Below are 26,699 nucleotides of genomic sequence, written 5' to 3'. Positions count from 1 at the left end.
AAAACATATAATACTGGTAGATAAAACAAGACTGAAGACAAGATCTTCACAGTCTTCTACAGATCATAGGGGACATTTCATGAGACCTTATGACCATCTACCTGATCATCCTGTGGGACATTTTGATGTTCTGCTGAACCATCCTGTAGAAGAAGAGGACTGGGACATCTCTCTGGTGTTCTTATCTCTTCCTTAACTGTAGGAAACACATTCAGTGACTGAATTCATTCCTTACATACAGATAATGAGAGGACGTGTGTATTTAGTCATGTCTATTACCTGGTGATGTGAGGGGCTTGTGATCCTCCATCATGATGTCTTTATATCCATCTACCTGATCATTCTGTGTGACATAGTGATGTTCTTCTGAATTATCCTGTGGAAGAAGAGGACTGGGACATCTCTCGGGTGTTGTTCTCTCTTCCTTAACTGTAGGTGTTGCAGAATCAGGATTAGATCGGATGGTCAGCCATGTTGTCTTAGGTATACATCTTGGGACACATTTATTAAGACCTGTGTTTTAGGCGCAGGTCTTAACAAAGCCCTAAGCTGGGGGTGATTCTGTCGAAGTTATGAAGAGGTGCAGGCTTCTCCATAACTTCAGGGCTTCCAGCACCAGTTCTAAATGTAAGACAGCTTCCAAGCTGTCTTACATTTAGACCCTTTTCTACACCTGAAACATTTGTAGAAAATTGAAAATTACACAGGCCTGCTGGCCCGTTCCCTTCCCCGCCCACTGCACACCGACAATTGTAGACCTGCCCCCCCCCCCATTGCACCGACATCTGCGCCTGAAATATGTCTAATTTAGGCTTATTTCAGAATAGTAAAGGACCCCCTTGTGTTTACACCTCAAAAAGGAGCTTAGCTAAAGAGTTAATCACCATTTTGAAGTGAATACTGAGTACTTTTAGTACTAACTACTTTTACTGAGAAAATAGTAGCCTTTAAGTAATCGATAAAGATGTTATGATGGAATGGTGACCTTTAGAAAGTAGATAATATTTGCACTAAAAGTGGAAGCCTTGGCGAAGATAAATGTATTTGTCTATTAAAACTAAACATTTGCATGTTTATGATCAGGATCGATCCTTGGTGTTGGACCGGTGGTAAATGAAAGAGCCGATCTTGGCTTTATGGACCATGGGGCTCTTTGGAAAGAAAAATGGAGATTGGTACTTGAATTGGAGAGGATTAATGGAAGACCCCAGGAACTAATTATGCAACAAGAGATCGTGATAAGGAACTTTTATCCAATTAGAAGTTGTCGTGTAACTTGTGTAGATCTATGGTTACGTATGATAATGATGGAATGATGGAATCTGTGTGTAAAACACTGAAGTCTACGTACAGCGACACACTGCGGAAAACGAATTAAAATATGAATTATCCCTCTGTTCTCTGAGGTATAAAGGACGGTGTCCAGGACTTATAACAGAGCGCTGCCTTTTACCACAGCTGTAATTCACTTCCATTTACCTCGTATGCCATAGTCTGCCTACATTTTACATTGACCTTAATGATGTCTTGCTGCTCTTCAGATTTCCATCAGAGATTTTAAGCCAAAACCAGACGAGACTCTAAACACAGAACAGATACAGATTTTCCCCTATACCTTATGTCTGTGGAGGCTCCAATCCTGGTTTTGGCTTGAAATCACTGATGGAAATCATCAACACTGATGTGTGAAAGAGGCTTAAACGAAAGAATCTTCTGAGGAAGAAGTTGCTTCAAGACATTTTGTGTTGTTATGGCCAATTTTCAACAGTAGGAAACACATCCAGTGACTGAATTCATCCCTTACATACAGATAATGAGAGGACGTGTGTATTTAGTCATGTCTATTACCTAGTGATGTGAGAGGCCGGTGATCCTCCATCATGACGTCATTGTACAGATTTTTGTGTCCTTCTAAATACTCCCACTCCTCCGTGGAGAAATAGACAGTGACATCCTGACACCTTAAAGCAACCTGACAACACAACGATACAGTCATCACCCAGATCCCTTCATAGCGTTCCTGTATAATGTTCCAGCATTCCCAGCAGTGTCACCTCTCCAGTCAGCAGCTCAGTCATCTTGTTGATGAGTTCTAGGATCTTCTCTCTATTGATTTCCTCATGTATCAGGAGGTGAGGTGGAGGCTCCATGATTGGGCTCAGGGTTCTTCCCCATCCTTCAGACATAGGGTCCTGACATCGCTCACTAGAGGTCTTCTTCACTACTGTGTAGTCCTGGTTATGGAGAGACACAGTAAAAACTATCACTCCATACATCTCCAGAGTCCCTCACCTCTCCAGTCATGTCCATCTGTTAGTAACATAGATAAGATGATGTAATGTGACATCATCAGAATCTCTCACCTATCCAGTAAGACAGAAGAGGATCTCTAGGGTAAGATTTATTATTCTCTCCGCCATCTTGTCCCTATCCATTCTTGTCGGGTCAATCAGGAGAAGAATCTTATATAGAAGATCTCCACTTAGCAGATCCTATATTGTAGGAACCTGAATGGAAAGAAAATGAGACGATGTAAAATCCTACAAAATGTCATGTAAAATACAATAAATGGAGATAAGAGGAGACATCGGAGGAGATAATAAAGTGTAAATGTTGTGTTCTCTCTTTTTATATGGATCGAAACACGTGTGAGGTCAAGGCAGTTTCATGATATGTCATAAAATCCATTATACAGTACAGACCAAAAGTTTGGACACACCTTCTCATTCAAAGAGTTTTCTTTATTTTCATGACTATGAAAATTGTAGATTCACACTGAAGGCATCAAAACTATGAATTAACACATGTGGAATTATATACATAACAAAAAAGTGTGAAACAACTGAAAATATGTCATATTCTAGGTTCTCCAAAGTAGCCATCTTTTGCTTTGATTACTGCTTTGCACACTCTTGGCATTCTCTTGATGAGCTTCAAGAGGTAGTCACCTGAAATGGTTTTCACTTCACAGGTGTGCCCTGTCAGGTTTAATAAGTGGGATTTCTTGCCTTATAAATGGGGTTGGGACCATCAGTTGCGTTGTGGAGAAGTCAGGTAGATACACAGCTGATAGTCCTACTGAATAGACTATTAGAATTTGTATTATGGCAAGAAAAAAGCAGCTAAGTAAAAAAAAAAAACGAGTGTCCATCATTACTTTAAGAAATGAAGGTCAGTCGGTCCGAAAAATTGGGAAAACTTTGAAAGTGTCCCCAAGTGCAGTCACAAAAAATCATCAAGCGCTACAAAGAAACTGGCTCACATGCGGACCGCCCCAGGAAAGGAAGACCAAGAGTCACCTCTGCTGCGGAGGATAAGTTCATTCGAGCCACCAGCCTCAGAAATCACAGGTTAACAGCAGCTCAGATTAGAGACCAGGTCAATGCCACACAGAGTTCTAGCAGCAGACACATCTCTAGAACAACTGTTAAGAGGAGACTGTGTGAATCAGGCCTTCATGGTAGAATATCTGCTAGGAAACCACTGCTAAGGACAGGCAACAAGCAGAAGAGACTTGTTTGGGCTAAAAAAACACAAGGAATGGACATTAGACCAGTGGAAATCTGTGCTTTGGTCTGATGAGTCCAAATTTGAGATCTTTGGTTCCAACCACCGTGTCTTTGTGCGACGCAGAAAAGGTGAACGGATGGACTCTACATGCCTGGTTCCCACCGTGAAGCATGAAGGAGGAGGTGTGATGGTGTGGGGGGGCTTTGCTGGTGACACTGTTGGGGATTTATTCAAAATTGAAGGCATACTGAACCAGCATGGCTACCACAGCATCTTGCAGCGGCATGCTATTCCATCCGGTTTGCGTTTAGTTGGACCATCATTTATTTTTCAACAGGACAATGACCCCAAACACACCTCTAGGCTGTGTAAGGGCTATTTGACCATGAAGGAGAGTGATGGGGTGCTGGGCCAGATGACCTAGCCTCCACAGTCACCGGACCTGAACCCAATCGAGATGGTTTGGGGTGAGCTTGACCGCAGAGTGAAGGCAAAAGGGCCAACAAGTGCTAAGCATCTCTGGGAACTCCTTCAAGACTGTTGGAAGACCATTTCAGGTGACTACCTCTTGAAGCTCATCAAGAGAATGCCAAGAGTTTGCAAAGCAGTAATCAAAACAAAAGGTGGCTACTTTGAAGAACCTAGAATATGACATAATTTCAGTTGTTTCACACTTTTTGTTATGTATATAATTCCACATGTGTTAATTCATAGTTTTGATGCCTTCAGTGTGAATCTACAATTTTCATAGTCATGAAAATAAAGAAAACTCTTTGAATGAGAAGGTGTGTCCAAACTTTTGGTCTGTACTGTATGCACCTGACATGTTGTAGCAGGGAGAGAGTTTAGTGACATACTCTGGGATGTTACACAGGCAGAGCGGCCGGCGGCGTAACGTCACTTACTCACGTGACGCGCCTGCTCGGCCTCCTTCATTCATAAAGTGGGCGGAGCAGGTGCGTCACGTGAGTGACGTTACGCCACCGCCCGCTCTGCCTGTTACCTGAGCTTCATTGTTACTGCCAGAATAGTCTAATGTGAGCAGCGGGGCCGGGGCTGTTATGGGGAGGGGGATCTGTGTATGGCACTGCTATGGGGAGGGGGATCCGTGTATGGCACTGCTATGAGGAGGGGGATCCGTGTATGGCACTGTTATGGGTAAGGGGATCTGTGCACTGTTATGGGGAGGGGGATCTGTGCACTGTTATGGGGAGGGGGATCTGTGGATGACACATATAGCATAAGATGCTATATAGTGTCAGCCACAGCTCCCCCCTCCCCATAACAGTGCACAGATCCCCTTACCCATAACAGTGCACAGATCCCCTTCCCAATAACAGTGCACAGATCCCCTTCCCAATAACAGTGCACAGATCCCCTTCCCAATAAAAGTGCACAGATCCCCTTCCCCATAACAGTGCACAGATCCCCTTCCCCATAACAGTGCACAGATCCCCTTCCCCATAACAGTGCACAGATCCCCTTCCCCATAACAGTGCATCCAGATCCCCTTCCCCATAACAGTGCCATCCACAAATCCCCTTCCCCATAACAGTGCCATCCACAGATCCCCTTCCCCATAACAGTGCCATCCACAGATCCCCTTCCCCATAACAGTGCCATCCACAGATCCCCTTCCCCATAACAGTGCCATCCACAGATCCCCTTCCCCATAACAGTGCCATCCACAGATCCCCTTCCCCATAACAGTGCCATCCACAGATCCCCTTCCCCATAACAGTGCCATCCACAGATCCCCTTCCCCATAACAGTGCCATCCACAGATCCCCTTCCCCATAACAGTGCCATCCACAGATCCCCTTCCCCATAACAGTGCCATCCACAGATCCCCTTCCCCATAACAGTGCCATCCACAGATCCCCTCCATAACAGTGCCATCCACAGATCCCCTCCATAACAGTGCCATCCACAGATCCCCTCCATAACAGTGCCATCCACAGATCCCCCCCATAACAGTGCCATCCACAGATCCCCCCCATAACAGTGCCATCCACAGATCCCCCCTATAACAGTGCCATCCACGGACCCCCCCCCCCCCCCCATAACAGTGCCATCCACGGATCCCCCCCATAACAGTGTCATCCACAATTTGTTGTTATATGGCTTTTGAACATAATTTTTCAAGTAAAATCATATAAACCTCTTTGTTTTGTTATTTTGGTGTTTTTCCTGGTTAATCGATTAAATTATCGACAACTAATCGATTATTCAAATAATCGTTAGATGCAGCCCTACATGACACACATGTATACATCACACACATGTATATATCATACATTGCACTACACACATGTATACATCACACTACATACATCACACACATGTATACATCACACACTGCGCTACATACATGACACACATGTATACATCCCACGCTGCACCACATACATCACACACACATGTATATATCATACATTGCACCACATACATCACACACATGTATACATTGCACCACATACATCACACACATGTATAGATCATACATTGCACCACATACATCACACACATGTATACATCATACATTGCACCACATACATCACACGCATGTATGTGGTGCAGTATGTAGTGAATGCAGACAGCCTATTATAGCCAAGTGGTAAAGTACAGGGAAGATCCGCCATATTGGACTGGACTTTATAACTTTGCTATAATAGCTTGATGTTATTTAGACCAGTAATGGTTCCCTGTAGGGATGAGCGAATTTCAGGTTAGGAAATTTGTTTGCGCTTCGTTTTCTGACGGAAAGTTATTTATTTATTATTATTTTTTTAGGACTCTGCAGGATCCTACAAAGCCCAACAAAAAAAAAAATTTTGGCTAAGGTATCTTTTTTTTTTTTACAATGGAATTCTATGGTGACAGATGCCACGGTATGGCGCCTGTCTGAGGCGTCTGTTAATGTATATACAGGTGAAACTCTAAAAATTTGAATATCGTGCAAAAGTCCATTTATTTCAGTAATGCTAATTAAAAGGAATTGTAGTAATGCAGCTTAAAATTAGAATATTGTGAAAAGGTTCAATATTCTAGGCTGAAAGTGTCACACTCTAGTCAGCTAATTAATCCATACCCCCTGAGCAAAGGGGACCTAAAAAATTGAGACTTTGGGTGTTTCATAAGTGTTAAGCCATAACCATCCAAATTATAACAAATAAAGACTCACTTGCATGTAATGAGTCTATCTCATATGTTCACCTTTTAAAGCGAACCTGACAACAACGTTATGCTGACCTCACTGAGAGCAGCAACGGCGTGTCACGAGCTAAAAGTAAGTGGTTGCTGAGAACCACCATCATAATCATTGCAGCCCAGGCTTGGAAAAGAGTCAAATCTACCTGGGAAGAGTCCTGGTTATTCATAATCTCCTGCTCTCTCACCCATCTGCTGATGATTGGCAGTTCTCTCCTAGAGAATAAGGGAGAAAACTAGGTAGAAGACTGTCAGTCATCAGCAGGTGGGCAGGAGAGCAGGACTTCATGAATAACCAGGACTCTTTTCCAGGCCCAGTCTGCAATGATTGTGATGTTGGTTCTCGGCAACCACTTACACTCACCTAAAGAATTATTAGGAACACCTGTTCTATTTCTCGATAATGCGATTATCTAGTCAACCAATCACATGGCAGTGGCTTCACTGCTTGTAGGGTTGTGGTCCTGGTCAAGACAATCTCCTGAACTCCAAACTGAATGTCAGAATGGGAAAGAAAGGTAGGCTACAACAGCAGAAGACCCCACCGGGTACCACTCATCTCCACTACAAATAAGAAAAAGAGGCTACAATTTGAACGAGCTCACCAAAATTGGACTGTTGAAGACTGGAAAAATGTTGCCTGGTCTGATGAGTCTCGATTTCTGTTGAGACATTCAAATGGTAGAATCCGAATTTGGCGTAAACAGAATGAGAACATGTATCCATCATGCCTTGTTACCACTGTGCAGGCTGGTGGTGGTGGTGTAATGGTGCGGGGGATGTTTTCTGGGCACACTTTATGCCCCTTAGTGCCAATTGGCCATCGTTTAAATGCCACGGGCTACCTGAGCATTGTTTCTGACCATGTCCATCCCTTCATGACCACCATGTACCCATCCTCTGATAGCTACTTCCAGCAGGATAATGCACCATGTCACAAAGCTCGAATCATTTCAAATTGGTTTCTTGAACATGACAATGAGTTCACTGTACTAAAATGGCCCCCACAGTCACCAGATCTCAACCCAATAAAGCATCTTTGGGATGTGGTGGAACGGGAGCTTCATGCCCTGGATGTGCATCCCTCAAATCTCCATCAACTGCAAGATGCTATCCTATCAATATGGGCCAACATTTCTAAAGAATGCTATCAGCACCTTGTGGAATCAATGTCACGTAGAATTAAGGCAGTTCTGAAGGCAAAAGGGGGTCCAACACCGTATTAGTATGGTGTTCCTAATAATTCTTTAGGCGAGTGTACTTTTAACTTATAAATGACAGACCGCTGAAATCATCTCACCTGTCTCTACTTCATGCTGCAGTTAGTATGGGCAGCATAAAGGTGATGAGAGGTTCCCTTTAAGTTGCATTACTGAAATAAATTAACTTTGCACGATATTCAAATTTTTCGAGTTTCACCTGTATATACGTTTTTGTGTGTACATTAAATATATGGCAATATTGTCATGTGAACCCGGCCTGAGAGGGAAGAAGCAGAACAGACCCCGCTTACTGTGATGGAGTCCGGTCAGTTCCCATTCACGAGCCTGTCTTTTTACCAGACCAAAAAAGTGCTGCATACAAGGCTTTTTTGTCTGGTCTTTGGACAGAATCTGCCACAGAGGCTCCAAACGCAGATGTGAGCGAGTGCAGGCCGACATATTATGTATTTGTATACTGCAAATTTCACCCTCCTCCTCGGGTGAAAATAATCCTCAAAAATGGTCGAAGGAGTATTTTTACTTTTCTGGAAAAAATGTAGTGCGACCCCTGACCATAACTGTATGCCGGCACACTTCTGCAAGCCATCATATTGTGGTTGTGCATAAAGAAACTAACCAGTGCATAATGACCTGCAGTTCCTGCGATGATGGCAGAGGACTGTGTGTCATTATAGAAGAGGATAGTCTATGGGTGCGAACACACGTTACAGAAAAGCAGCAGATTATTGCTGTTCCCTAAGCAAGTCTGTAAGGCCTCATGCACACGACCCTTGTGTGCATCCGTGTCCGTTGTTCCGTTTTCCGTGATTTTCAGCGGACCCATTGACTTTCAATGGGTCAGTTGAAAACTCTGAAAATGCACCGTTTGTCATCCGCGTCCGTGTTTCCTGTTCGTCAAAAAAATAGGACCTGTCCTATTTTTTTTACGGACAACGGTTCGGACACATTCAAGTCAATGGGTCCGTGAAAAAAAATGGAGGCACACAAGATTGTCATCCACGTCCGTGATCCGTGTCCGTTTTTTTCCTATCATTTTCAAGGCAAACTTGACTTAGATATTTTTTTCACTTTTCTGGTCTGGTGATCCTCAAAAAATCAAGGAAGACACACGGAAGAAAAAACGAACACAGATCACTGAACAACAGACCCTGTTTTGCGGACCATGAAAAAACACTGTTGTGTGCATGAGGCCTTAGTATGTGAAAATCTGCAGAACTTCTTATGTTCACATCCCATGTGTCAGTGCAAATTGTGAGTAATGAGGGCAGCACTGAGATGTGGGACTGGTAAGAGCATGGCCATCTGTGGCATCAATGGTATTCAATGGAAATTTAGTATGACAATTAGGTGAATTGTAATGAACTGCCTAAACTAACATACTGCGGGTTGTATCACCTAACATGGAGTAGGTGACGGCTGACCAGGCAGAATACAGTCCATAAAACAAGTCTCAAAGTGTCCGGCACGAGCAGTGTCTGAATACAGGCCAAGGTAGTCAGTCATCTAGTCAGGGCTCGTAGCATAGGTGCAGGTCAGGAGCGGGATATCAGAACAGGGATTATAGGTCACAGAACAGGAACACAAGCCGGGTCAGGAGCGGGATATCAGAACAGGGATTATAGGTCACAGAACAGGAACACAAGCCGGGGTCAGGAGCGGGATATCAGAACAGGGATTATAGGTCACAGAACAGGAACACAAGGGGTCAGGAGCGGGATGTCAGAACAGGGATTATAGGTCACAGACAAGGAACACAAGCCGGGGTCAGGAGCAGGATATCAGAACAGGGATTATAGGTCACAGAACAGGAACACAAGCCGGGGTCAGGAGCGGGATATCAGAACAGGGATTATAGGTCACAGAACAGGAACACAAGGGGTCAGGAGCGGGATGTCAGAACAGGGATTATAGGTCACAGACAAGGAACACAAGCCGGGGTCAGGAGCGGGATATCAGAACAGGGATTATAGGTCACAGAACAGGAACACAAGCCGGGGTCAGGAGCGGGATATCAGAACAGGGATTATAGGTCACAGAACAGGAACACAAGGGGTCAGGAGCGGGATATCAGAACAGGGATTATAGGTCACAGAACAGGAATACAAGCCGAGGTCAGGAGCGGGATATCAGAACAGGGATTATAGGTCACAGAACAGGAACACAAGCCGGGGTCAGGAGCGGGATATCAGAACAGGGATTATAGGTCACAGAACAGGAATACAAGCCGGGGTCAGGAGCGGGATATCAGAACAGGGATTATAGGTCACAGAACAGGAACACAAGGGGTCAGGAGCGGGATATCAGAACAGGGATTATAGGTCACAGAACAGGAATACAAGCCGAGGTCAGGAGCGGGATATCAGAACAGGGATTATAGGTCACAGAACAGGAACACAAGCCGGGGTCAGGAGCGGGATATCAGAACAGGGATTATAGGTCACAGAACAGGAATACAAGCCGGGGTCAGGAGCGGGATATCAGAACAGGGATTATAGGTCAAAGAAAGGAAACACAAGGGGTCAGGAGTGAGATATCAGAACAGGGATTATAGGTCACAGAACAGGAACACAAGATGGGGTCAGGAGCGGGATATCAGAACAGGGATTATAGGTCACAGAACAGGAACACAAGGGGTCAGGAGCGGGATGTCAGAACAGGGATTATAGGTCACAGAACAGGAATACAAGCCGGGTTCAGGTGCACAGATAAATAGAATTTCTCCCTCTTATTAGAACATGCACTTTCCTTATAAACATCAGGAAGGGAGCACACGCCACCCCACGGGCAGACACTGTGTATGTGTATCCCAGCATGGAGGAGCAGTGAACAGACAGCATGTAAGGATGTTAACAGGGTTACTGTGTCTGCTGGGAGAAGTAGTACGCTGGCTGGCACAGACTGCCGGCATTACATAAATATATCTGTCTTTGAATAGATGATAAATTCATTTTACATTGCATTAGACGCCTAGAAATAGTACATTTATAAGGGGTTTTCCAGTTTATACAAGTGTGCCATGTCCTACGGCGTCACTCCACCATAGACTTCTCTGAGAGAGCAATCTATCCCATAGAAGTCTATTGCATAGCGGCTTCAGTACACAGGCCACGCCACAGCATCGTAGATGGTGTCTATTCTAAGAATACACATAAGGATACTCACTTGTGAAAATTGGAAAACATTTTTAATGATGTACAAGGTTGACCACATTTCAACGGTATGTCCTGCAGAAGCTCGGGATGGTTTTTAAATATTTGTTAGAAGAAACAAAAGCTGAGTTCATAAAGTGCATCATCGGTGAATATACGTGCTGCTAATGTGTCCGAGGAAACCCGGCCTAACCACCAGTAATACAATAAAAGAAAAGGTCCTTCTGGAGTCCAGGAAATAGTCATTTCTATATGGGCCGGCTAAATACCATCACTCAGAGGGACCTCTCCTACATGACACCTTCTCAGTATGTAATAGATGGAGAAGGTCCTTCTGGAGTCCTAGAAATAGTCATTTCTATGTGAGCCGGCTAAATCCCATCACTCAGAGGGACCTCTCCTACATGACACCTTCTCAGCATGTAATAGATGGAGAAGGTCCTTCTGGAGTCCTAGAAATAGTCATTTCTATGTGAGCCGGCTAAATCCCATCACTCAGAGGGACCTCTCCTACATGACACCTTCTCAGTATGTAATAGATGGAGAAGGTCCTTCTGGAGTCCAGGAAATAGTCATTTCTATATGAGCCGGCTAAATCCCATCACTCAGAGGGACCTCTCCTACATGACACCTTCTCAGCATGTAATAGATGGAGAAGGTCCTTCTGGAGTCCAGGAAATAGTCATGTCTATATGAGCTGGCTAAAGACCATGACTCAGAGGGACCTCTCCTACATGACACCTTCTCAGTATGTAATAGATGGAGAAGGGCCTTCTGGAGTCCGGGAAATAGTCATGTCTATATGAGCTGGCTAAATCCCATCACTCAGAGGGACCTCTCCTACATGACACCTTCTCAGTATGTAATAGATGGAGAAGGTCCTTCTGGAGTCCGGGAAATACCGTATTTTTCACCCCATAAGACGCACTTCCCCTCCAAAAAGTGTGTGGGGGGGGGATGCCCCTGCGTCTTATGGGGCGAATGCTGCCATTTTACATCGCAGACTGCGATGTATCAGCTGGACGGGGAGGGAGGAGGGGCCGGTGTCATGCAAATGCGGCGGGCCGGTGCGGTCACTGTACTCCGGCCCCACCGCTCACTCACTTCCTTAATGCCTAAACATTTTATAATAATAGTTCCGATCCCCAGCCCCATCTGTACTACCGTACTTACTAAATGTCCTGTAGCAGGCAGAGCAGGGCGGGCGGCCGGCCGTAACTCACCGACGCCACGTGCCTGGGCCGCCTACTTCATTCATAAAGTAGGCGGCACAGGCAAGTCACGCGATATCAGCGAGTTCCGGCCGGCCGCCTGCTACAGGACATTTAGTAAGTACGGTAGTACAGATGGGGCTGGGGATCAGAACATCAATTAAAGTTATTATTATAAAAGGTTTAAGCAATAAAGCAGTGATTGAGCGGTGGGGCCGGAGTACAGTGACCGCACCGGCGCGCTGCATTTGCATGACACCGGCCCCTCCCACAGGTTTAGCTATGGTATATTAGGGCATCTGTGGATGCCACTATTATGGGGTGGAAAATCTGTGGGTGACACATATATAACAGTGCCATCCGCAGATCACCCCCCCCCCAATAACAGTGCCATCCGCAGATCACCCCCCCAATAACAGTGCCATCCGCAGATCACCCCCCCAATAACAGTGCCATCCGCAGATCACCCCCCCAATAACAGTGCCATCCGCAGATCACCCCAATAACAGTGCCATCCGCAGATCACCCCCCCCCCCCAATAACAGTGCCATCCGCAGATCACCCCCCCCCCAATAACAGTGCCATCCGCAGATCACCCCCCCCCAATAACAGTGCCATCCGCAGATCACCCCCCCCAATAACAGTGCCATCCGCAGATCACCCCCCCAATAACAGTGCCATCCGCAGATCACCCCCCCAATAACAGTGCCATCCGCAGATCACCCCCCCAATAACAGTGCCATCCGCAGATCACCCCCCAATAACAGTGCCATCCGCAGAGCACCCCCCCAATAACAGTGCCATCCGCAGATCACCCCCCCAATAACAGTGCCATCCACAGATCCCCTCCAGAACAGTGCGTCATCCACAGATCCCCTCCAGAACACTGCGTCATCCACAGATCCCCTCCATAACAGTGCGTCATCCACAGATCCCCTCCATAACAGTGCGTCATCCACAGATGTTCTTATTTTTCTCCTCAAAAACCTAGGTGCGTCTTATGGGCCGGTGAGTCTTCTAGGGCAAAAAATAAGGTAGTCATGTCTATATGAGACGGCTAAATCCCATCACTCAGAGGGACCTCTCCTACATGTCACCTTCTCAGTATGTAATAGATGGAGAAGGTCCTTCTGGAGTCTGGAAAATAGTCATTTCTATATGAGCCGGCTAAATCCCATCACTCAGAGGGACCTCTCCTACATGACACCTTCTCAGTATGAAATAGATGGAGAAGGTCCTCCTGGAGTCCGGGAAATAGTCAATTCTATATGAGCCGGCTAAATCCCATCACTCAGAGGGACCTCTCCTACATGACATCTTCTCAGTATACAGGTCCTTCTAAAAAAATTAGCATATTGTGATAAAGTTCATTATTTTCTGTAATGTACTGATAAACATTAGACTTTCATATATTTTAGATTCATTACACACCAACTGAAGTAGTTCAAGCCTTTTATTGTTTTAATATTGATGATTTTGGCATACAGCTCATGAAAACCCAAAATTCCAAAAGCATATCAAAAGCATATCATGAAAAGCATATCATGAAAAGGTTCTCTAAACGAGCTATTAACCTAATCATCTGAATCAACTAATTAACTCTAAACACCTGCAAAAACTCCCAGCCTGGTTCATTACTCAAAACCGCAATCATGGGTAAGACTGCCGACCTGACTGCTGTCCAGAAGGCCATCATTGACACCCTCAAGCAAGAGGGTAAGACACAGAAAGAAATTTCTGAACGAATAGGCTGTTCCCAGAGTGCTGTATCAAGGCACCTCAGTGGGAAGTCTGTGGGAAGGAAAAAGTGTGGCAGAAAACGCTGCACAACGAGAAGAGGTGACCGAACCCTGAGGAAGATTGTGGAGAAGGACCGATTCCAGACCTTGGGGGACCTGCGGAAGCAGTGGACTGAGTCTGGAGTAGAAACATCCAGAGCCACCGTGTACAGGCGTGTGCAGGAAATGGGCTACAGGTGCCGCATTCCCCAGGTCAAGCCACTTTTGAACCAGAAACAGCGGCAGAAGCGCCTGACCTGGGCTACAGAGAAGCAGCACTGGACTGTTGCTCAGTGGTCCAAAGTACTTTTTTCGGATGAAAGCAAATTTTGCATGTCATTCGGAAATCAAGGTGCCAGAGTCTGGAGGAAGACTGGGGAGAGGGAAATGCCAAAATGCCTGAAGTCCAGTGTCAAGTACCCACAGTCAGTGATGGTCTGGGGTGCCATGTCAGCTGCTGGTGTTGGTCCACTGTGTTTTATCAAGGGCAGGGTCAATGCAGCTAGCTATCAGGAGATTTTGGAGCACTTCATGCTTCCATCTGCTGAAAAGCTTTATGGAGATGAAGATTTCATTTTTCAGCACGACCTGGCACCTGCTCACAGTGCCAAAACCACTGGTAAATGGTTTACTGACCATGGTATTACTGTGCTCAATTGGCCTGCCAACTCTCCTGACCTGAACCCCATAGAGAATCTGTGGGATATTGGGAAGAGAAAGTTGAGAGACGCAAGACCCAACACTCTGGATGAGCTTAAGGCCGCTATCGAAGCATCCTGGGCCTCCATAACACCTCAGCAGCGCCACAGGCTGATTGCCTCCATGCCACGCCGCATTGAAGCAGTCATTTCTGCAAAAGGATTCCCCACCAAGTATTGAGTGCATAACTGAACATCATTATTTGAAGGTTGACTTTTTTTGTATTAAAAACACTTTTCTTTTATTGGTCGGATGAAATATGCTATTTTTTTGAGATGGGAAATTTGGGTTTTCATGAGCTGTATGCCAAAATCATCAATATTCAAACAATAAAAGGCTTGAACTACTTCAGTTGGTGTGTAATGAATCTAAAATATATAAAAGTCTAATGTTTATCAGTACATTACAGAAAATAATGAACTTTATCACAATATGCAAATTTTTTTAGAAGGACCTGTATAATAGATGAAGAAGGTCTCCTACATGACACCTTCTCAGTATGAAATAGATGGAGAATGTCCTCCTGGAGTCCGGGAAATAGTCATTTCTATATGAGCAGGCTAAATCCCATCACTCAGAGGGACCTCTCCTACATGACACTTCTCAGTATGAAATAGATGGAGAAGGTCCTTCTGGAGTCTGGGAAATAGTCATTTCTATATGAGCCGGGTAAATCCCATCACTCAGAGGGACCTCTCCTACATGACACCTTCTCAGTATGTAATAGATGGAGAAGGTCCTTCTGGAATCTGGGAAATAGTCATTTCTATATGAGCCGGCTAAATCCCATCACTCAGAGGGACCTCTCCTACATGACACCTTCTCAGTATGAAATAGATGGAGAAGGTCCTTCTGGAGTCTGGGAAATAGTCATTTCTATATGAGCCGGGTAAATCCCATCACTCAGAGGGACCTCTCCTACATGACACCTTCTCAGTATGTAATAGATGGAGAAGGTCCTTCTGGAGTCTGGGAAATAGTCATTTCTATGTGAGCTGGCTAAATCCCATCACTCAGAGAGACCTCTCCTACATGACACCTTCTCGGTATATAATAGATGGAAAAGGTCCTTCTGGAGTCCAGGAAATAGTCATTTCTATATGAGCCGGCTAAATCCCATCACTCAGAGGGACCTCTCCTACATGACACTTCTCAGTATGAAATAGATGGAGAAGGTCCTTCTGGAGTCTGGGAAATAGTCATTTCTATATGAGCCGGGTAAATCCCATCACTCAGAGGGACCTCTCCTACATGACACCTTCTCAGTATGTAATAGATGGAGAAGGTCCTTCTGGAATCTGGGAAATAGTCATTTCTATATGAGCCGGCTAAATCCCATCACTCAGAGGGACCTCTCCTACATGACACCTTCTCAGTATGAAATAGATGGAGAAGGTCCTTCTGGAGTCTGGGAAATAGTCATTTCTATATGAGCCGGGTAAATCCCATCACTCAGAGGGACCTCTCCTACATGACACCTTCTCAGTATGTAATAGATGGAGAAGGTCCTTCTGGAGTCCGGGAAATAGTCATTTCTATGTGAGCTGGCTAAATCCCATCACTCAGAGAGACCTCTCCTACATGACACCTTCTCGGTATATAATAGATGGAAAAGGTCCTTCTGGAGTCCAGGAAATAGTCATTTCTATATGAGCCGGCTAAATCCCATCACTCAGAGGGACCTCTCCTACATGACACTTCTCAGTATGAAATAGATGGAGAAGGTCCTTCTGGAGTCTGGGAAATAGTCATTTCTATATGAGCCGGGTAAATCCCATCACTCAGAGGGACCTCTCCTACATGACACCTTCTCAGTATGTAATAGATGGAGAAGGTCCTTCTGGAGTCTGGGAAATAGTCATTTCTATGTGAGCTGGCTAAATCCCATCACTCAGAGGGACCTCTCCTATATGACACCTTCTCGGTATATAATAGATGGAAAAGGTCCTTCTGGAGTCCAGGAAATAGTCATTTCTATATGAGCCGGCTAAATCCCATCACTCAGAGGGACCTCTCCTACATGACACTTCTCAGTATGAAATAGATGGAGAAGGTCCTTCTGGAGTCCGGGAAATAGTCATTTCTATATGAGCTGGGTAAATCCCATCACTCAGAGAGACCTCTCCTACATGACACCTTCTCGGTATATAATAGATGGAAAAGGTCCTTCTGGAGTCCAGGAAATAGTCATTTCTATATGAGCTGGCTAAATCCCATCACTCAGAGGGACCTCTCCTACATGTCACCTTCTCAGTATGCAATAGATGGAGAAGGTCCTTCTGGAGTCTGGGAAATAGTCATTTCTATATGAGCCGGGTAAATCCCATCACTCAGAGGGACCTCTCCTCCATGTCACCTTCTCAGTATGTAATAGATAGAAAAGGTCCTTCTGGAGTCTGGGAAATAGTCATTTCTATATGAGCCGGGTAAATCCCATCACTCAGAGGGACCTCTCCTACATGACACCTTCTCAGTATGGAATAGATGGAGAAGGTCCTTCTGGAGTCCAGGAAATAGGAAATCACTATAAGGACTTTATTATCCACCGTTCACCTGTGTTACTTTAGTCAATGCTACAAAGTGAAACAAATACAAATAATAATAATAATGTCACCGAAGCTTTACCAGAATGGTTCTTGAGGAGAGAATGGGATTTAGCTAATTCACTGTGACGCTAAATACTAAGATAGATCAGGTCCAGGAGATCGGGGGAATAACTGGTCCCTGCAGATTATAGGAAATAGACGCTGCTATAGAGCTGGCCATTCTCCATTATTAGTGAGGAGCAGGTCCTTCTCAGTCATGGGAAATACCCCATTCACACTGCATCTATGCAGGACCTCACCACTAGGGGGCAAGAAGGTCCTACCTGTTATGGGAAATAGACAGCTGCTGCAGAGCCAGGTATATACCATGTCTGCGGAGGACCATGGGATTTAGTCCCAACCCTTATATGTGTGGATGTGATGAGTGCTCCACTTACCTGGGGGCAGGCGTGTCCTCCTCTGACAACCCTTCACTATGGAGCCTCCTGGGCTGTAATTTCTACCACCAGGCAGGAGTCGGGCTCCAGGAGAAGGTACAGGACCTGTGATGATGTCATGACCATGTGATCAGGTGTGGGCGGAGTCAGGCTGTGCTGAAGGAGAAGGTACAGGACCTGTGATGTGTCATAACCATGTGATCAGGTGTGGGAGGAGTCATGGAGATCACATGGTTGTGTGAGACTCTGTGTGAGACTCTGCTGTGCTGTGTGGAATCCCAGTCTGTATGTAGCAGAGCTGTAAGCCTGTAATGTTTGTATAGATGAGCTGTATCCGTGTAATATCTGTGTAGTTGAGCTGTATGTGCATACAACCAAGCTGTTTATGTGTAATATGCCTCTGAAGACTTCTATCAGTGTGTGCAGCAGAGCTGTGTATGTGTGATGTTCAGTTACTACAGCTGAGTCTCTGTCATGTCCATGTAGCAGAGCTGTGTATGTGTAATGTTCAGTTACTACAGCGGAGTCTCTGTCATGTCCATGTAGCAGAGCTGTGTATGTGTAATGTTCAGTTACTGCAGCTGAGTCTTTGTCATGTCCATGTAGCAGAGCTGTGTATGTGTAATGTTCAGTTACTACAGCTGAGTCTCTGTCATGTCCATGTAGCAGAGCTGTGTATGTGTAATGTTCAGTTACTACAGCGGAGTCTCTGTCATGTCCATGTAGCAGAGCTGTGTATGTGTAATGTTCAGTTACTACAGCTGAGTCTCTGTCATGTCCATGTAGCAGAGCTGTGTATGTGTAATGTTCAGTTACTACAGCTGAGTCTTTGTCATGTCCATGTAGCAGAGCTGTGTATGTGTAATGTTCAGTTACTACAGCGGAGTCTCTGTCATGTCCATGTAGCAGAGCTGTGTATGTGTAATGTTCAGTTACTACAGAGGAGTCTCTGTCATGTCCATGTAGCAGAGCTGTGTATGTGTAATGTTCAGTTACTACAGCTGAGTCTCTGTCATGTCCATGTAGCAGAGCTGTGTATGTGTAATGTTCAGTTGCTACAGAGGAGTCTCTGTCATGTCCATATAGCAGAGCTGTGTATGTGTAATGTTCAGTTACTACAGCTGAGTCTCTGTCATGTCCATGTAGCAGAGCTGTGTGTGTGTGTGTAATGTTCAGTTACTACAGCGGAGTCTGTGTCATGTCCATGTAGCACAGCTGTGTATGTGTAATGTTCAGTTACTACAGCGGAGTCTCTGTCATGTCCATGTAGCAGAGCTGTGTATGTGTAATGTTCAGTGACTACAGCTGAGTCTCTGTCATGTCCATGTAGCAGAGCTGTGTATGTGTAATGTTCAGTGACTACAGCGGAGTCTTTGTCATGTCCATGTAGCAGAGCTGTGTATGTGTAATGTTCAGTTACTACAGCATAGTCTCTGTCATGTCCATGTAGCAGAGCTGTATATGTGTGATGTTCAGTTACTACAGCTGAGTCTCTGTCATGTCCATGTAGCGGAGCTGTGTATGTGTAATGTTCAGTTACTACAGCATAGTCTCTGTCATGTCCATGTAGCAGAGCTGTGTATGTGTGATGTTCAGTTACTACAGCGGAGTCTCTGTCATGTCCATGTAGCAGAGCTGTGTATGTGTAATGTTCAGTTACTACAGCGGAGTCTCTGTCATGTCCATGTAGCAGAGCTGTGTATGTGTGATGTTCAGTTACTACAGCGGAGTCTCTGTCATGTCCATGTAGCAGAGCTGTGTATGTGTGATGTTCAGTTACTACAGCTGAGTCTCTGTCATGTCCATGTAGCAGAGCTGTGTATGTGTAATGTTCAGTTACTACAGCGGAGTCTTTGTCATGTCCATGCAGCAGAGCTGTGTATGCGTAATGTTCAGTTACTACAGCTGAGTCTCTGTCATGTCCATGTAGCAGAGCTGTGTATGTGTAATGTTCAGTTACTACAGCTGAGTCTTTGTCATGTCTATGTAGCAGAGCTGTGTATGTGTAATGTTCAGTTACTACAGCTGAGTCTTTGTCATGTCCATGTAGCAGAGCTGTGTATGTGTAATGTTCAGTTACTACAGCTGAGTCTCTGTCATGTCCATGTAGCAGAGCTGTGTATGTGTAATGTTCAGTTACTACAGCTGAGTCTCTGTCATGTCCATGTAGCAGAGCTGTGTATGTGTAATGTTCAGTTACTACAGCTGAGTCTTTGTCATGTCCATGTAGCAGAGCTGTGTATGTGTAATGTTCAGTTACTACAGCTGAGTCTTTGTCATGTCCATGTAGCAGAGCTGTGTATGTGTAATGTTCAGTTACTACAGCGGAGTCTTTGTCATGTCCATGTAGCAGAGCTGTGTATGTGTAATGTTCAGTTACTACAGCTGAGTCTCTGTCATGTCCATGTAGCAGAGCTGTGTATGTGTAATGTTCAGTGAGTACAGCTGATTCCCTGTCATGTCCATGTAGCAGAGCCGGCGATGTAATCTGCTGGTATCGGGGCTCTGTGCTCAGGAGATGTTTAGGGGTAACTCTGTCCCTTTCCTCCATATCAGTTATTAGAAATGATGTCAGCGATACCTTATGTCGGGGCAGATGTAGGATTTCCGCTGTGGGGTAAAAGGAGGAATAACCTTCTCTTCTGTTGTTCCTAGTGTTAGCACATAAATGGCCGCGCTGTGTCTTATCGCTGGGGATTGTCTCTGTAGTTGATCTGAGCTTGTCTGCTGCTCCAATGGGGGAACATGGGCCCCGTTCTCCTGACTGGCAGGGGCCCCCAGCGGATGGACCCCACAATCAGTGGACAGGAGATAAGTTCCCTTGTCTCAGTCTTGTATCATTGGCAGAATTTCAAAGATGAGATTTTAGTCTTTGGAGATTGGAGTCTTTGGAGGTTGTCCTCAGGGACAGCGGTAAAGCAGGTTATGTGGGAAGAGCAGCGAGTAGTAACGTAGAGAGGCTGAGAGGACGGCGGCTCCGAGCTTCATCTAACACTGCCGATGGTTTAGAGATAAGAGGCATAGTCCTCAGCTGAGATGAGGGGTGTCAGACGGGGTACGGGGGGGCAGAGGGAGGTGAAGGTATGAAATAATTATTTGGGGTCGTGGGACAGAGACGACGTAATAGAAGTGAAGAAGTCCTGCTGTGAGGAGGTGAGAGCGGACATGAAGCTGCTTCTCTGTAGGCCATGAAGTCTTCCTTGGGTGGGATTTCTTCCGGCTTCGTTCTGGACTCTGGAAGCCTCAGCTTCTCTGTTTGGTTTGTGTCGGGGCTGGGGATGGATTTGTTGGGTTCTGCTCTGTGTGAGACGCAGGGGTGAGAGCTTGTGGTGTTCTAGAAGACAGCGGCTGCATCTGCATCATGAAGAGAAGATATAATAGAGGTGGTAAAAGAGAGTCACAGAGCGTCTGAGACGATGGATATTCCTACGAGGGCGCTCTAGTCTACGGACTAGAAGGGAAGTTGTAGAGAGAACGGGCCTTATTTTTCACTATATAAGACACCCTTCTTTTTTGGGGGGGGGGGGGGGGACTTGCTGTGCGTCTTATAAAGCGGATACTTTACCCTGGGTTCACACCTGAGCGTTTTACAGCGCGTTCAAACGCGCTGTAAAACGCTCAAGACATGAAATCCAATGCTTCCCTATGGGAATGGTTCACACCTGGGCGTTTTACAGCGCGTACGAACGCGCTGTAAAACGCCCGACGCTCAAACAAGTACTTGAGCTTCTTTGGGGCGTTTTGACGCGCGTTTGTGGCCATAGGACACTGCAGTCAATGACACAAACGCGCGTCAAACGCGCGTTTACTATTACAAAAAACGCGCATAAAAACGCGCGACAAAAACGCGCGTAAAACGCGCGTTTGCGCAACGCTCAGGTGTGAACCCAGGGTTAATGATAGAAGTGCTCATTAGCATGCAGGAGATGTGGTGACTGTCGAGCTGCTGGTCCAGAGCAGGAGAGGTAAATCATGTCTGATGGGGAATGGGGGTCTGATCTGAGGTCTGGTGGGGAATGGGGGTCTGATCTGAGGTCTGGTGGGGAATGGGGGTCTGATCTGAGGTCTGGTGGGGAATGGGGGTGTGATCTGAGGTCTGATGGGGAATGGGGGTCTGATCTGAGGTCTGATGGGGAATGGGGGTCTGATCTGAGGTCTGATGGGGAATGGGGGTCTGATCTGAGGTCTGATGGGGAATGGTGGTCTGATCTGAGGTCTGATGGGAAATGGGGTCTGATCTGATGGGGAATGGGGGTCTGATGGGGAATGGGGGTCTGATCTGAGGTCTGATGGGGAATGGGGGTCTGATCTGAGGTCTGATGGGGAATGGGGGTCTGATCTGAGGTCTGATGGGGAATGGGGGTCTGATCTGAGGTCTGATGGGGAATGGGGGTCTGATCTGAGGTCTAATGGAGAATGGGGGTCTGATCTGAGGTCTGATGGGGAATGGGGGTCTGATCTGAGGTCTGATGGGGAATGGGGATCTGATCTGAGGTCTGATGGGGAATGGGGATCTGATCTGAGGTCTGATGGGGAATGGGGTCTGATCTGATGGGGAATGGGGGTCTGATCTGAGGTCTGATGGGGAATGGGGGTCTGATCTGAGGTTTGATGGAGAATGGGGGTCTGATCTGATGGGGAATGGGGGTCTGATCTGAGGTCTGATGGAGAATGGGGATCTGATCTGAGGTCTGATGGGGAATGAGGGTCTGATCTGATGGGGAATGGGGATCTGATCTGAGGTCTGATGGGGAATGGGGGTCTGATCTGAGGTCTGATGGGGATCTGATCTGAGGTCTGATGGGGAATGGGGGTCTGATCTGAGGTTTAATGGGGAATGGGGGTCTGATCTGAGGTCTGATGGGGAATGGGATCTGATCTGAGGTCTGATGGGGAATGGGATCTGATCTGAGGTTTGATGGGGAATGGGGGTCTGATCTGAGGTTTGATGGGGAATGGGGGTCTGATCTGAGGTTTGATGGGGAATGGGGGTCTGATCTGAGGTTTGATGGGGAATGGGGGTCTGATCTAAGGTTCGATGGTTAATAGGTGTCTGATCTGAGGTCGTTTCTTTTTTTTTTTTTTTTTTTTTAATCTTTCTATTTCCATTTCATAAAGACATATACATTCTAAACATATCAACTCGGCAATAAAAAATCCCATATTAACAAGAAATAATTACATTTTCAATTTATCAAAACAACTGATTTTTTTCTATGCATAAAAAAATATTTTCAATCCCCATTCACCCACCCACCACCCTTAGGAGGGGAGGTAGAGGGGATGTAGAAAAAAAAAAAAGGAAAATCAATTATCCAGCCCTAAAGTAACAATTTTTTCCATACTTCATCAACACTTTTTGCTTTTTTACTATGGCTCTCCATCACCCGTTCTTCTTTAATCAGATTATCGACTGCTTTTCTCCACTGACCCGCTGTCGGAGGGTCTACCTTTACCCATTTCTTAAGTATATGGAGTCTAGCTTGGAATAATACTTTGCTCAGAACCGTTAGTTTATTTTTATTTAACTTCAGATGTTCAGTTGCCCCTAATATACAAGCTACTGGATCTTCGGATATTTGAACCTTCAAGAATAGAAATACAGTCTCTGTTATTTCTGTCCAATATCTGAACAGTCTGGGGCATCTCCAGAAACCGTGTATTAAGTCTGCGTTCTCTCCCCCACATTTTGAGCACTTGTCCGAGGCTCTCACACCCATTCTATTCAGCATCCATGGGGATCGATGCAGCCTATGAACTACAAAAAACTGTGAGCTCTCATGTGAACCCCTATCAGAGACCCCAGAATAACTTCTAAGAGCATCTTTCTATTTCTCTTCTGTAAAAGATTGAAGTTCATTTTCCCATTTTTTCCTGGCGAGTATTGTAATCCGTTTCTTTTTTCCCTCCATCAATATCCTGTATCTTTTTGCGGTTATTCCTCCTCTTTCGCCCTCGTTGGTAAATTTGTACAATCTATCTGATTTTTCCATTCTGTACTTATTATCCTGCGTAACTGTCCGCAACGCATTCCTAAGCTGAAAATATTTATACATGTCCTTTTGGGGAATCCCAAACTCACTAACCAATGTATTAAAGTCTTTCAGTTTGTCCTGTTCAAATATCTGGCCTAAGTATTTCATCCCTTTTTTTCCCCAGTCTATATACATCTTAATCATTTGCAATTCCTTAAAATTGATATTTTTCCAAATAGGTGTATAGTGCAAAAACCCTTTAATCTGTAATATTTTTTTTATTTCCACCCATATATACTCCAGTGAATTTAGTATTCTATTGCCTGTATTATTTTTCCCCAATGTACCTGATTCCAACACCTCTAAGTGATTCCATTCCTCTTTCCACCCCAATCTGTTTAGTTCCTGTCTACCCACTAAGCCATTTAAACTGCCTTTTATGTGACCATATTGTGTTATTAAATAATAGAAAAACCAATTCGGAACCACTAGTCCACCCTCTCGCACTGGGAGCTGAAGAACTTCTTTCTTTATCCGAGGAATAGCGCCTTTCCAAATAAAATCCCCCATTAGGCGATCAAATAACTAAAAAATATTCTGCGGTAGCCTCAATGGGCCGTTTTGGAGGACGTAGAGTATTTTAGGGAGGAAAACCATTTTTATTAGATTTACCCGACCCTGTATTGACATTGGTAATCTTCGCCAAATGTGTATTTTGGTCCTGAGTTCTTTTAGTAAGGGGAGTACATTTAGTTTTTCATATTCTTCTATATTTCCAGAGATTTGTATACCTAGATATTTGAAGTTCTCGTGTTTTTCAAGCACATGCACCCTTAAAGGGATTCTGTCACCAGGTTTCACCCCTGTCAGATAAAAATATGCTTATGTTCAGGGTGCCTTCACGATCCCTAATGTGGTCTTATAAATGTAATCTGTAGGCTCATTTTGCTAAAAAAAAAAAAAAAAACGCTATTACTAACCTGTCAATCAAAAAATAAGGTGCCCAAGGGGATGTAAATGGATCCAAGCTTCCGGCCGCACCCGCCGCCGTTTGTGCCCAGCACCGCCTTTCCCGACCTCAGCGCCGGCTCATAATCTTCTGTGACGCCTCCCGCTCTCCCTCCCTCCCCCCTCCTCCTGCTGTGTGACGCCTCCCCCTCCTCCTGCTGTAACATCGCTGTGACGCCTCCCGCTCTCCCTCCCTCCCCCCTCCTCCTGCTGTAACATTGCGATGTTACAGCAGGAGGAGGGGGAAGGGAGGGAGAGCAGGAGGCGTCACATCGATGTTACAGCAGGAGGAGGGGGGAGGCGTCACAGCGATGTTACAGGAGCAGGAGGAGGGGGGAGGGAGGGAGAGCGGGAGGAGTCACAGCGATGTTACAGCAGGAGGAGGGGGGAGGCGTCACATCGATCTTACAGCAGGAGGAGGGGGGAGGCGTCACATCGATGTTACAGCAGGAGGAGGGGGGAGGCGTCACAGCAATGTTACAGCAGGAGGAGGGGGGAGGGAGAGAGAGAGAGAGCGGGAGGCGTCACAGAAGATTATGGGGCGGCGCTGAGGTCGGGAAAGGCGGTGCTGGGCACGAACGGCGGCGGGTGCGGCCGGAAGCTTGGATCCATTTACATCCCCTTGGGCACCTTATTTTTTTGATTGACAGGTTAGTAATAGCGTTTTTTTTTTGCAAAATGAGCCTACAGATTACATTTATAAGACCACATTAGGAATCGTGAAGGCACCCTGAACATAAGCATATTTTTATCTTAAAGGGGTGAAACCTGGTGACAGAATCCCTTTAAATCTCCCTGTGATTGTGCGTCTCCTAATATCAACATATGTGATTTCCCCCAATTAATATTTAGTCCAGAAAAGAAACCAAACTTATCTATTATATCTATAACTCTATTAAATCCCCGGTATTGTGCATAAATAGTAAAATGTCGTCCGCATACATTAACAGTTTTTCTTCTCCTCCCTCGTATTGAAAACCTTTAGTCTCCCTATCGTTTCTTATTATACTTGCCAGGGGCTCAATCGCAAGAGCAAATAGTAATGGGGAGAGAGGGCATCCCTGCCTAGTGCCCCGATATAGGGCAAGGGGCAGGGACAAGCTCCCATCCACCATCACTCTAGCCCTTGGATTATAATATATTAGCTGGATCCATCTTATAAATCCCTCCCCTATACCGACCCTTTTTAATACTGCCCACAAATACTCCCATTCAATACAGTCAAATGCTTTTTGGGCGTCCAATGAAAGTACCGCTTTCTCCCCTGCTTCTAGCCTATTAGCTTCGATATTTAAAAACAACCTTCTTATATTTGAGTATATCGTTCTACCGGGTATAAAACCTGTCTGATCTTCATTTATTACAACTTTAATCACCTTCGATAGCTTATCGGCCAAGACCTTTGCCAAAATTGTAACATCCGTGTTTAGAAGAGATATTGGCCTATATGATCCGGGGTCTAGTTGTTCTTTCCCCTTTTTTGGGATTAGTGTAATAATTGCCTCTTTCATGGAGTCTGGTAGATCACCTATTTTTTTGGCCTCATTCAATGTTGTTTTTAATTCTGGTACTAACTCCTGAGAGAAGGTTTTATATATTTCAAAGGGGAGCCCATCACCACCTGGTGCTCTTTCAGGTTTTACCTTCCCCAAAACCTCATTTATTTCTACCATCGATATTTATTTTTCTAAATATTCTTTTTGGGCCTGGGATATCTCTCTGAGAGGAATCTGATCTAGATATAGGTCCAGATCTTGTTTTGAGTATTGTACCCTGGACTTGTATAGCTCCTGGAAATATTCCAGAAACACTTCTTTAATTCCTTCCCGTGTACTAATTATTTCACCCGTTTTATCTTTAATCGCCCCTATCCAGGATTTCCCTCTTTGATTTCTTACTATGCTTGCCAAAATTTTACCGACCTTTTCTCCCTCTGAGGCTGACCGGATCCCT

The 26,699-nt window shown here is 45.3% G+C and overlaps 1 long non-coding RNA gene and 1 pseudogene across 1 annotated transcript; both read right to left on the bottom strand.

The window, feature by feature from the left end:
• Positions 1–330, bottom strand: part of LOC122940393 — a 459,251-nt pseudogene extending 458,921 nt beyond the window's left edge.
• A 1,869-nt stretch (positions 331–2,199) lies between these two features.
• LOC122940509 lies at positions 2,200–17,873 on the bottom strand. The gene is made up of 3 exons (XR_006390334.1): positions 17,764–17,873; positions 2,364–2,507; positions 2,200–2,234 (listed from the first exon to the last, which is right to left on the bottom strand). It is a non-coding gene; the product is annotated as an uncharacterized LOC122940509 (long non-coding RNA).
• Positions 17,874–26,699: the final 8,826 nt, after the last annotated feature.

Source organism: Bufo gargarizans, chromosome 6 (assembly GCF_014858855.1).
Source record: "Bufo gargarizans isolate SCDJY-AF-19 chromosome 6, ASM1485885v1, whole genome shotgun sequence".
Classification (NCBI taxonomy): Eukaryota; Metazoa; Chordata; class Amphibia; order Anura; family Bufonidae; genus Bufo; species Bufo gargarizans.
The sequence above is the reverse complement of the archived record's forward strand: the minus strand, read 5'-3'. Positions and strand labels throughout refer to the sequence as shown.